The following is a 12,812-nucleotide window of genomic DNA, read 5'->3' on the forward strand; positions in this document are numbered from 1 at the left end:
AGGTCCAAGCTTCTCTGGCAAAGCGTTTGTGATCCAGCCAGCTTCCAACAGTCATAGAGAGGGGGTTGGCATTGCTCTGATTGGAGCACGCTCTTTTGGAAACAAGAAATTGCTGGTAATCTCTCGTCATCAAGTTCAGCTAGTCAGCAGGCAGGACACCAACTATCACTGTTTGCACTCAAAATGTTTCCCATATTGCTTTTAGCAGAATTTGATGAGCCGAAATGGGAGATCGAACGTCCTCCTTAGCATGCCTGTTTGGATAACAGTGAAGACTTTGGCTTTGTAGCCTACTATTATACAATTCGACGACTCTCTAGTCTGTGCTCTAGCCTTTCCCTCAACAAGCCATGCATTGCGTGACAAATCTTAGATAATGGATAGCAGCATGCAATTATTTTGCTCTCATCCTGTTTGTTGCCTCTGTACAACCTGTAGTGCCTCTAGCAGTGAGCTATGCTTTTAGGGGGGATTGTTTCTGACTGACCACATGGCATCTAATTTAGACTGATATGGAGTTTTAGTGAGGTGAGAGAAGCAAAATGATGATTATTCGGGATGGTGGATGCTGCCTTCAATGTCCAGAAACAATATCCTCAAATATAGCCGGTGCCCTACTACTGTTGTTGTGATTCCTTAATTTTCCATTCAGATGGTTGGCTGGATAAGAGTCAAAGGGCCCTATCTTCCCAAAAGCGCTCATTTAACGCCATGCGCATTGCAAATTGGGGGCAGGCACAAGCGCATGCCTGTTATAATTGTACTGGTCATAGGCGTGCCACATGCCAAAGCAGGCGTTTCAGCGCTAAAATGTGGGGATAGATGGCATTCTCCTATCCTCAGCAGCGCACAATTACTTTGCGCTAAGAGCTTTGAAAAGGACCTCTTACGCACTAAATATCTCGCTGCGCTGGGAGTGCACCGTAATCTCCGTGCAGCGCAGCGCAAAGTAAAATTCCTTTTGGATATGTCATTACGCACAGCCTTGCCATGCCAGGACATCAAATGATGCTGCTAAAATTGGGTATTAGCAGATAATTCAGTGAGGCAATCAACTATAACTCACTGAGAAACTTTTATCACATCGCAAAGAGGGAAATTAATTGAGAAAACTTGTTGGACAATGGACATAGGCTATTTACCATCATAATCCGGAGGGTCGTTGGCACCACAGACGATCTGTCAATAAGCTCTCTCCATCTCTGTCTGTCCTCGCACGAGTTAGTACATTCTATTACGCATGGAGAGAATTACAGCATATTGCATGCCTCGCGCAAACAGTAGGGGTCGACCGATATGTTTTTTTCATGGCCGATACCGATACCGATTATCGCGAGTCAAGCAGACCGATAACCGATATTTTGGAACCGATATACATTTGCAGTAAAATAGAAAATCTTGGTGTCAAAATTTTGAATAACATGACCCATTGTTAAAATGCATTTTCTTCAGTTTATCCAACTGCAATATTAATTGAAAATAGTCACACTATTCACATTAAGCAAAGTGGTGTGTGTGTGTGTGTGTGTGTGTGTGTGCTCAATCTAGTGGAGACTTGGGCATATTATCAAGATAAAGCTGTGGACTTTTAACAAACTAACACCGACTCACTACAGTAACAAAATAATAGAGGGTTTCCCTCCGCTTACACCTGATAACCTCACCCCCAGGCTCTCAAAGGAGAATACTGAAACAAACATGTTCATCCGTGCATCCGCCGACGTAATGTCTCATCCTCGTTTATTTGGTTCCTTGTTTCATTCCAAACAAACAGTCTGCTGACGAAATGTCTCATCCTCGTTTATTCGGTTCCTTGTTCCAAACACAGGCCGACAACAGAAAAAAAGACCGCTCTGCTTGCCCAGACATGCCTGCCAATGTATTTTTCGGACACGCAGCGCGACTGGATCAATAAAACAGCTTCGCTACTGACAACCATGGCCATTTGATTCAAAAAGAGCGACGCTACACCGTGGACACGCTACTATGGTTTATGGAATTAAAAACTAGTGCCCCAATGCTTTGTGAGGTTACTGTACTAGGCTATTGCCCTTTTCAATAGCGGTGGTGATAAGTTTGAGTTGCACTTGCACAGCACTGCAGGCACCAACGTTACTCAAAGATATATTATGCTATCAGTAGGCTACACAAATAATCTCTGTTATCTTGTTATCGTTATCACTGCAACAAAGTGCATGCGCGCATTTTCAATTAAACTGCTTCATCTCTCTCACTGATAGACAGACCTATCAATCTCCACACTTTGCACTGTGCGAGGCAGCGCTTCATACGAATCGCTCATAAGGTCGTGGTGTTTTTGCAATGTCAGCGTAGGTAATTATTATGTATATTAACTTTATTACAACTTTGGCATGGCAATATCTGCTGCTTTACCTTAACACAGTGTGACTGTCAGTCACAACAGCCAGCGCTGTGGGCGGGACATTGCTCCAGATCACACACAGAGAGAACTACTGTAGGAGAGGATTCTTCCAGGTGCAGCAGCCGCAAATTAGCGCATTTTTTTATTAAATTATGATATCGGCAAACAGCCAATGAAAATGCCAATACAGATAATCGGCAAAATGATGAATATCGGCCATAATAATCGGCCAAACCGATAATCGGTCGACCCCTAGCAAACAGCCATTGCGAGACAGGAATCTGATTGGTTTTGATTGACGATGCCCAGCATTGTCTGGCCACGTAGGCATTTTGGGGCGCAGATGATTTTGGCACGGCTCTAATTTGTGCCTGCGACAGGTGCCGTGAACGTTTCCGCATCCCTGCAGATAATTGCATCCCCAACATATTTCGGGGCTGTTTTAACTTAGAAATCAGGGAGGTCACGTCTACCAGACAATTATATCACTATTAAATCATTACAATTATGCTCCCGTGAGGTGGGGATGTTTTTTTTTTTGCTGCTGGGCGGTGGTGCAAAACTCGGCATACCACCTGGACAAATGCGCAAGGCGGACTGTTATCTTGCCTGCATTAAGGCAAAGCAAGCGCTAATAAGGGATATCGCCTGTACGAAGATAGGGCCCAGGGTGTTCACAGATCAGATTCTTGCAGTGTTCTAGTGTTAAAGCGGTGCGGACATGCAGAACGGAGGCTGATCACAGATCAGATTCTTGCAGTGTTCTAGTGTTAAAGCGATGGGGACATGCAGAACAGAGGCTCAGGCTGATCCTGTTAAACGTTAAGCACAGCGGAGGTGACCTCCAGTTTGTGACACAATCAATCGGGCTCACCTTCCTGTTCGGGGAACAACTTAATGAAGACAGATAGTTAAATTAAAACGGTGATGGCTGCACTGGGCAGAAACCCACACAGACAGTTCTGTTCTAGCTGTGTTAATTAGAAGAGTAGTGAAAAGGCTCGCCCTGTCAGTATCTGATGGGACTTATAAGATCCCACACAATGTAACATTTTGTGAAGATGAGTCCACCCCACACCCCAGTATAATTTACCAAAACAACAAGCTATTACAATTAATCTATGAACTATTAATTTAAAGTTAATAAATTGGAGTGATCATTTTTGCAGAAGATTCTTGTTTTTCTTGATTTTGATGAGGGTTATAGAGACAGTCCGCATGTCTGGGAACGCCCACAAAATGTTAAACGGCTGGCGCACGAGTGGGGTAAAACCGCCGATATATCTCATGGGCTGACTCACCAAAAGACGGTGCTGCGGCTCTAAACTACATGTTTGGGGGTTCTAGAGCAGAACACAAGACGTCTGCTCAGATGTGCGTTTAGTGCGGTGGTTAAATCCCCGATCGTGTCTGCCTGGGCTGGGCTATCAGTTAAATTCTAACTTTGCTGAATGGATAGAACGGGGGAATTTACCCCACCCTGACCCCGCCCCCAGCAAGGCTGAGCCAGCTAACCCAGCGTCTATTGTGGGCGTTCCTAGAGCCTGTATGGGCGTTCCCAGACATGCGGACTGTCTCTATTAAGCGGTCATTGCTTTGGTGTTTTGCACTTCATGAAGGCACTGACCCAATTAGTTCTGGACCAGACGCTAGCTCTCACGAGATACATCATCTCTCTCTGCTCTCACTAACGGCCTGTTACTCTCAATCCAATTCGCCATTGAGCTTTTACATTTACTACACATTACTTACTGTAGCTGGGCACTGAAGTGATATGAAGACGGTTTTCGAACAATGGAAGCCTTTTCTCCGAGGTGTGTGTGTGTGGGTGGGGAGGGGGGGTAGTGTAGTGGTGTATTTCACCACTACACTAAGGGCTAATATACACCGCCTTCGGAACAGATGCGGTACGGCTGTGAACAGACCCACACTCATGTAATCTGTCAGACGTATGCGGGATCCGCCAAAAATACAACAGGTGCGTAATTTTTCCATACCACATGCATCGCCCATCAATTAACATGGGCGAGAGTCGATGCAGCAGTTTTGCCGGATCCGCAACGCAGCCGTAACGTATCTGGTGTACATTGCCTGTAAAGCTGGCTTTACACTGTGAAACTTTCACACAACTTTAATTGGTTGAAACTGAGGTAAAATTATTGCAAATAATTTGCATGGTCTAAAGCAGTGGTTCTCAGATTTTTTCACCAGGGACCCCTAAACTGACAAAGATTAGACCACGGACCCCTATTTGATAGGATTTGCATCAACTGTATAAACAGCGGTGCCTCAGGAGGTCCCTGAAGATCATCAAAGACACAAACCATCCCCACAACAGCCTGTTCTCCCTGTTACCCTCAGGGAGGAGATACAGGGTTCCAAAAGCACGCACAAATCGCTTGAGGAACAGTTTCGTCCCGCAGGCCACGAGACTCCTTAACATACACAAATAGTGTAGTAGCCGTACTGTACCGTACTGTAGCTGCTACCATTACGTATGTCTAATGTTTAATTGTATGTTTAATAAGGAATATGCTATTTGCACCTGTATGTCAAATACGCCGAATTTAAAATGTTTAAGCACGTCTAAAGTCTAAATGACATGTGCACCTATGTGCAGTGAATATGCCACTGTCTCTGACTTGTCTTATCACTATACTGCCTTATTGCTTGTTGTGTCTCTTGTTGTTTTTGCACTCATATGCCCTGTTATATTTGTACTATGTTGTAAACGGAGTCCACAGCACAAGAATTTCACACGTGATACTTGTACCATGGAGTGACAATAAAAATCTTGAATCTTGAATCTTGATTTTGTCCCACGGTCCCCCATATAATAAGATTGATGCTTTTAGATGTTTTATTACAGAAAGTGTATAAAATGACCACTAGTCAAATAGTCACTGTGTTACTTCTGAATGGAGTTATAGTTCAAATAAATTACCCCCCTTTTGGCTGGGGCCCCCATGGAACCCCCTCAAGGACCCCTGGGGGTCCCCGGACCCACTGGAGAACCACTGGTCTAAAGCCCTCTGCAACACACTTGAAACTTGTCTGAAACTCAGCTGCAACAGTTGCAAAACTCTCAACTTTGTGAAACTAACAGCCAATCAAAATGCTGATAAGTAGGCTACTAATGCACTGATGGCTCTCTTCCTATTCTCCGGGACAGCCATAATGAAAGAAAATAGCCAACCAGTGGCAGAAGAAAACCTGATACAACACGTCTAAATTGATACATGTCCAGCTAGAAAATGATATAAAATAAGCTACAAAGGTGCAAGTTACAATGAATGAATGACACTCCCCACTTGATACAGTAATCTACTGTAGCAATTGAGAGAGAAAAGGAAAAACAATATGACGAAACATTACCAATCTAGCTAGCTGTTTTAGTGAAAGAAACTACCATGTTGCATGATGAGACTTGATTATTTTTGAATTGCTTTGTGTAAATGTCAAGTTGCATGGAAATTATGTTTAATGCAATTTGCAACCTGCAAATAGTTGCCTGAAAGTTTCACCGTGTACAGTAAAGCCAGCCTAACACTACACTACACTAGACTGTGGATGCATGCCCTACACTACACTGTGGATGCGTGTCCACTGTGGATAGTTTCAAGTGCAAAAAAGTGAAACGTCAATGGTGAATTGCATGTTCAATGAATGGAATTGTTCAATGGAACAAGGCTATGGCCCAACATACTGTAATGATAAAGACATGTGTAGGCGATAGTGAAACTTACCATGTAGTTCAAAAGAAAAGGTGCCACATCTGTTGCCTGATATCAGACTGAATTGTCAACTTGTTACACTCCATTTCCATCAGCAGTCTGACATTGCCTCCATTCCACCAATTTCCGTGGGGGAGGGAGATTCGATTTTCCCTAACCACTCACTAGCTATAGACCAACGGGTTAGTCCTCACCACTCACTAGCTATAGACCAACGGGTTAGTCCTCACCACTCACTAGCTATAGACCAACGTGTTAGTCCACTCACTAGCTATAGACCAACGTGTTAGTCCACTCACTAGCTATAGACCAACGTGTTAGTCCACTCACTAGCTATAGACCAACGTGTTAGTCCTCACCACTCACTAGCCATTAGTGATGCGTGGGTCAGGGTTAAAATATCTGAAAATGCCGACCCAACCCAACCCAGCAGCCCGCAAACGGCCAATTTAATGTAATATGTCTCTGGACTCACGATGAGCGCAGCAGAGCTCTCCAATGTGTCCAAACTCGTCTCCTTCTCTCTCTCACAGACACACACACACATGCGTGCCGGTGCGCGACTGGACAACAGTTTTAAAGCTCTGGATGCGTTGCGCGGCTGCTTTCATGTCATTGAGTTCTTTCTGCTTGTCGGCGTTACAAACTCAGCTATTATCGATCTTTCCTCAATTAATCCAAGGTCTTCAAATGGAGGTAGCAGGTAGAGGTAGGCTACAGAAACACTTCTTATTCCTTCCAATTTCTTTTAATTACATCATGCACTCTCAATTGGTCACGTAGCCTACTCAGTTGCAGTAAAGTTGACAAATAGATCACAGTCGAGTCCACACAGAAAATCTGCGGTGGCATTCGTTTTATGGACACTTCAAATAATAATTACAGCGAATAATCCTTCCAAAATGTTTGTTTTGAGACCACATAGGCTACCTCATTTGAAGCGTTTCTTTACTAGTGCAGCTGGTGCACTGCAGACGGCTTCAGACTCGCTGATTGTGTGTACGAGTTCACGTCTTAATAAAGGGTTACTCTGCGTGTTTCACTGCTCTAACTAAATTATTTAATAATGTTGCTTTGTCACGTTCTGAGCCTACCCCGCCCGCACCCGCCATATTTTCATAATTTGCCAACCCAGACTGCCTGCCGGGCGGGCCTACCCGCGGGACCCGGCGGGTTCTGGGTGACCCGCGCATCACTACTAGCTATAGACCGTGTTAGTCCACTCACTATAGACCAATGTGTTAGTCCTAACCACTCACTAGCTATAGAGTCTAGACCAGACCTGGGCAAAAGGCGGCCCGCGGGCCACATGCGGCCCGCGAGCGCCCCCTGTGTGGCCCGCGCTGGAATTGCAAAAAAAAAAAAAAATTTTTTACAGTGCACCTGAATGCAACATGCAAGGTACCCGCTGAATAAGTGTCCAAATGTTCATGTTATTCTGGGCAATACTCCACTTCTGTTATAACATTTCAGTGTGGTATGGAATATCTTTCAGTAATCTTTATGACTAAAAGGCTAAAAGTAATCTAATGTGTAAGAAATGACTGTTCTACATTGAAGTAAAAATGGAAATAATTAACTTGTTGGTTTTGGATTTATTTAGCTTCAAGAGTGCATTTTTGTTCGTGTGACCCTCAACACAGGCTTTGAGAATCCCGGGCCACTTACTGATACTTATGCTTAAATTAACACTCATATTCTGGTTTATTTAAAGAAAAACATTTTGGCTAGTGGAAATTCTAATTGGCTGGTAACTTTAACACGTTCACTGCCAATGGCGAGTTGACTCGTCAAAAAAAATCCAACGGTTGACTGCCAATGACGAGTTGAGACGTGTGCTACGTGGATCAATGCCCCCCACGTCTCCTATAAAAATATTGGAGCTACCGAACGTGTACAACCCATTCTACCGACCCACTAAGTGGCGACAGTGCTCTCCATTCTAGAGGAAGGCAAGCAAAAAGCAGTGTGAGGAAGCCATTCTCATGAAAATGGATTGGCGAAAACGCTTTCGCGCTTGGGAGCTGGCGGTGGGGTTTTGCAAATTTGCATAATAGATTACGGGTGGAACACACTTTGAAACACGCAGCATAAATAAGACCAGAATCGCAAAAGCTTCATCAAAGCTCTCAGAACCCCAAGAAACGAGCGAGCCCATCCACACTTGCCCAGCGGCCGCCAGCAGACAGGCACAGCAGCAGCAAAGCAGTGAGCCTGGTGACACGAGGTTACAGCAGCAACAGAAACGAGCTTGTGACACGCCCGCTGCAGCCAAGAAGAACACACACGGAGGGAGGAGTTTGAAGGAGAGGGGTGTTTCCTGCTGTTATGGAGGAAATTACTGTTCAAAACTATTGTTTAGATGTCTGACGTCTTACTGATGCCAAAAATGAATGGTTAAAGTGACTGTTCTATCGAATTTCACAAAAAGCCGTTTATCTCAGAATAAATTTTCAGACGCTGAAACCATGCTGTATTCAACTGCTAATGCTTACATAACTACTAACTCTACAAACTAACTCTTTTAGACAGAGAAAGCACACATTCTATTAGTTCTTTTGAGATATTGTGTGTTCACAAAATCCTAACAGAAACGAATCCTCGGCTCTTGAAAGATGAGCCAGAATCCTCAAAAAAACCCTCTGGCAGAAGCTAACTACAGTATTGAAAAACGGCTGGCAGTGAATGTGTTAACATTTTTTTTATTTTGAATAAAAAGGATACAAGACAAAACAACCACATGAAACAAGCGACATCAACAGTGAAAGGAAAGTGAGTTGACAACAGAAACCAAGTTATATGTTACACATAACTGAGGCACGTGACAGTGCCTTTAACGGTCGACCCGGCTCCGCTATAATAAACAAGAGCAGATAGAAAGAAAAAACTCTCTTTCTCTCTCGCACACAAAAACACACACATACGATAAAACAGACTAAATGAACAGAGTATACAGGGTCAAGTACAAAGGTAAAAGTGTCTCAGTCAGAATCTCTCTAGATATGAACACAGGGGTGACCATATTCTCTGAAAAGTATCAGATTTCTGATGTAGGTCATAAGTCAGTTTTTCTAGAGGTAAAAATATTGAGACCTGTGACAGCCATATGTTTACAGAGGGTACTTGAGGAGTAGACCATAATAGTAATATGCATTTTTTTGCTAAATAAAATAAAACATTTAACAGAGACTCTGTATCTTTGTCAAAGTTCGTAACTGGGTCATAATTCAAAAGATACAAGACTGAACTCATAGTAAATTGTTTTCCTATAATGTTTTGAATAATAGAGTGGACATCTCTCCAGTAACTTTGAATCTTGTCACAAGACCAAAATAAATGGGTAAGAGTTCCTGGATGAGCTTTACATTTAAAACACAAATTGGAAGTGTCTGGGAACATTTTCTGGAGGCGAACAGGGGTGAGATAGATTCTATTAACTCATTCATGGCCAAAGACGTCTTTGACGTGTTATCAGGAATAGCCCTCAGGGCCAATGACGTGTTTGACGTGTTTTTGTTTTTATTAGTGCAGCGCGTAGTTCAAACACTTCCCCAGCCTGTGACATGTTATCAGGTCCCTAGCCACAATTTTTTTTTTTTTTTTGTGAGTGAAATATTGCATTGTCTCCCCTGATTCTAAGTATAGTCGAATCGCTTGGTTTGAGCAAGTAAAACAATTTTTATAAGCAACCTCTCCTTCTTCATGGGATTTCATCCGCCATTCATTTTTCCATAAACCTTGCTTAAAATGCTTATAAAAATTGTTTTACTTGCTCAAACCAAGCGATTCGACTATACTTAGAATCAGGGGAGACAATGCAACATTTCACTCACAAAAAAAAAAAAAAAAAAAACTTTTTACATTTTTAATTTTTTTTACATTTAATTTTTATTTTCTAATTTCGATTAAAAGTCGACTTTGGCCAGCGAATTTCGAATAGTGTTTTTGCTAGAAATGCCCATCCCTAATTGAAACGCCCCTCGGCGCGCTGCACGAGCTGATCGGCTTGTTGCAGGGCAGCGGACATCGATCGTTCGCGGTAGTCAAACCCGTGACGCACAAATCACACGCACGCACAAATCGCTTGAGGAACAGTTTCTTCCCGCAGGCCACGAGACTCCTTAACATACACAAATAGTGTAGTAGTCGTACCGTACCGTACTGCAGCTGCTACCATTATGTATGCCTAATGTTTAATTGTATGTCTAACAAGGTACATGCTATTTGCACCTGTATGTCAATTACGTCGAATTTAAAATGTCTGAACACGTCTAACGTATGCACAATGCCTAATGTTTAATTGTATGTTTAATAAGGTACATGCTACTTGCACTGTAATGTATGTCAAATACGTCGAATTAAAATGTCCAAACACGTCTAACGTATGCACATGACGTGCACCTATGTGCAATGAATATGCCACTGACTTGTCTTATCGCTATTCTGCCGCATTGCCTATTGCTGCTTAGTATTGCTTATTGATGCCTATTTCTTATTGCCTATTGCTCATTGCTTGTTGCCTATTTGTACTATGTCGTAAACGGAGTCCACAGCACAAGAATTTCACACGTGATACTTGTACCATGGAGTGACAATAAAAATCTTGAATCTTGAATCTTGAATCTTGAATCTTGAATCTTGACCAACATGATCGATCCTGGTCCCTCGACCCCGTTCCTGTGTCCCAGCCCGAAAGAGACGAGACGGAGTCACAACTGTGTGAGTTGGAGGAGAACAGCAGCCTCGCCACAGAAATGGCTTTCACACAGAGCGAAGCAGCACGGCCACTTTCCTGTCGAGGGCGAGGAAGACTGGATTCCAATGCGACAGGACCCGGATGATCTCGCGGTAAGGAGTGTGTGTGTGTGTGTGTGTGTGTGTGTGTGTGTGAGAGAGACTACACTGATCTCTGCATTCTATTCTATGATCACACTCACTCACACTGAGTAAACTGTATTGTTGAATGTAAAAAAAAGCACTTCATGTATATATATATATATATATTTTTTTTTTTTCATTTGTGTCATAACGAATAATATTTACATGTCTGATGTCAATACAGTTCAAAATAAAAGAATTGAGAGCGAGTTCTGCCTGAGATTGTGTGATTTACAAAAATGCCATTTTCTGCAATTTATCTTCTCAGAGAGACCTTTTTGGTGAAAACAGGGTGTATATAAATGGCTATAAGTAGAGTACAGAACATGCTAAAAGCTCACTTTTTTTCCCCTGGTGAACCCAGAGACGTACATCTTCATTTTGAGGTATTGCAAATCACTTTGGTGCTAATAGATAATTTACTGTGGGTCTTGAAAGATGACCAACAATTATGAAAATCTTTGGCCTGTGCTAAATATTGGCAGTCCTAAACTGGCCATGAATGAGTTAAAGAACTTATAATTTTGTTCAGATACACTAAGAGGAGTACATTTAGGAAAGATCTTATTGCAGATTGCTGACCAGCTCTCTGTGCTGAACGTGGTCCCAAGGTCATGTTCCCAGACAGACTTCAAAGCATCAAATGAGGATGAGCTGGCCATCGATAGAAGAGCATATATATATGCAATTTTGCCTTGAGAGCCATCAGCTGAAATAAGACACTTCTCAATCTCTGATAATTCCAGATGTAATTTTTCTTCCCTCAGGAGAGACTGTGTAAAGTGTCTTATTTGTAAAAATGTATAAAGATCCCTATTGGGTAAATCAAAACCATTTCTAATCTATTCAAACGATTTTATATTGTTCTGTGAAAAAAGACCAGAAAAATCAAAGAGGCCCTTTGAGAGCCAAGTCAAGAGGCCAATATTTCCAATTTGTGGGGGAATGTCAGGGTTGAGAGCAATAGCGGACCAAAGAGAAATACATTTAGGAATATTTAAGTATTTTCTCACATCCCTCCTAGGGATGTCGAAAATCGTCATTTTTCTTGACCGACAACCGACAGTCATTAGCCGACAAGTGTCGGTTAACCGAGAAGATTAAAATGCGCATTTTGACTGTCTGTGCCCCATTAAACCCTTACCATGTTGGCAAAGCTGAACTTTGGATGAACTTTTGCTCCACCACCTGCGAGGGGGCAAAGCCGACTGGAGGAGAGGAGACTCCTATTTAATCAAAATGCTATTCACCAAAGTTTTCTATATATCCTGTGTGCACTGAAGTCACAATGTTATAACCATATGTCACGTGAAACATGGATTGTATTATATCGTTGAAATGTATTGTGTTGACTGAGGGATGTGAACACGCGTCTATGGACTTCCAAGTGGAAAATGTAATCTCAATATGAATGGATTTTAATTGTATGCTGAAATAGTCTGTGTTACATGCACAAAGTTTGAAATGACAATTGTATTAATGCATTGTTGTGTGCTGAAGTAAGCCTGTTACATAACATGTTTTCAGATGAGAGTGGCAAGAGAGTGTCATTGAGTTCAAGACCATAGGAGGTGTCCCATGCAGTTGATGGATGTTTTTAGATAAGGATGGTTTAGAGTATCATTGAGTTCAAGACACCTAAGGGAGGTGGCCCAGTAGATGGGCAGGGCCACCATTAGGAGAGGGATCATGTTGGATCCAATAAGAATTGAAGTCATTGAGTCAGCAAAAAATATAGACACACCCTCGACAATGACAGATAAAAGGACCGGACCTCAGAGCCTTGGTGCTCTCCTGCCCAGGCAGGGAGTCAGACG

Source organism: Poromitra crassiceps, assembly GCF_964638095.1.
Source record: "Poromitra crassiceps genome assembly, chromosome: 1".
Lineage (NCBI taxonomy): Eukaryota > Metazoa > Chordata > Actinopteri > Beryciformes > Melamphaidae > Poromitra > Poromitra crassiceps.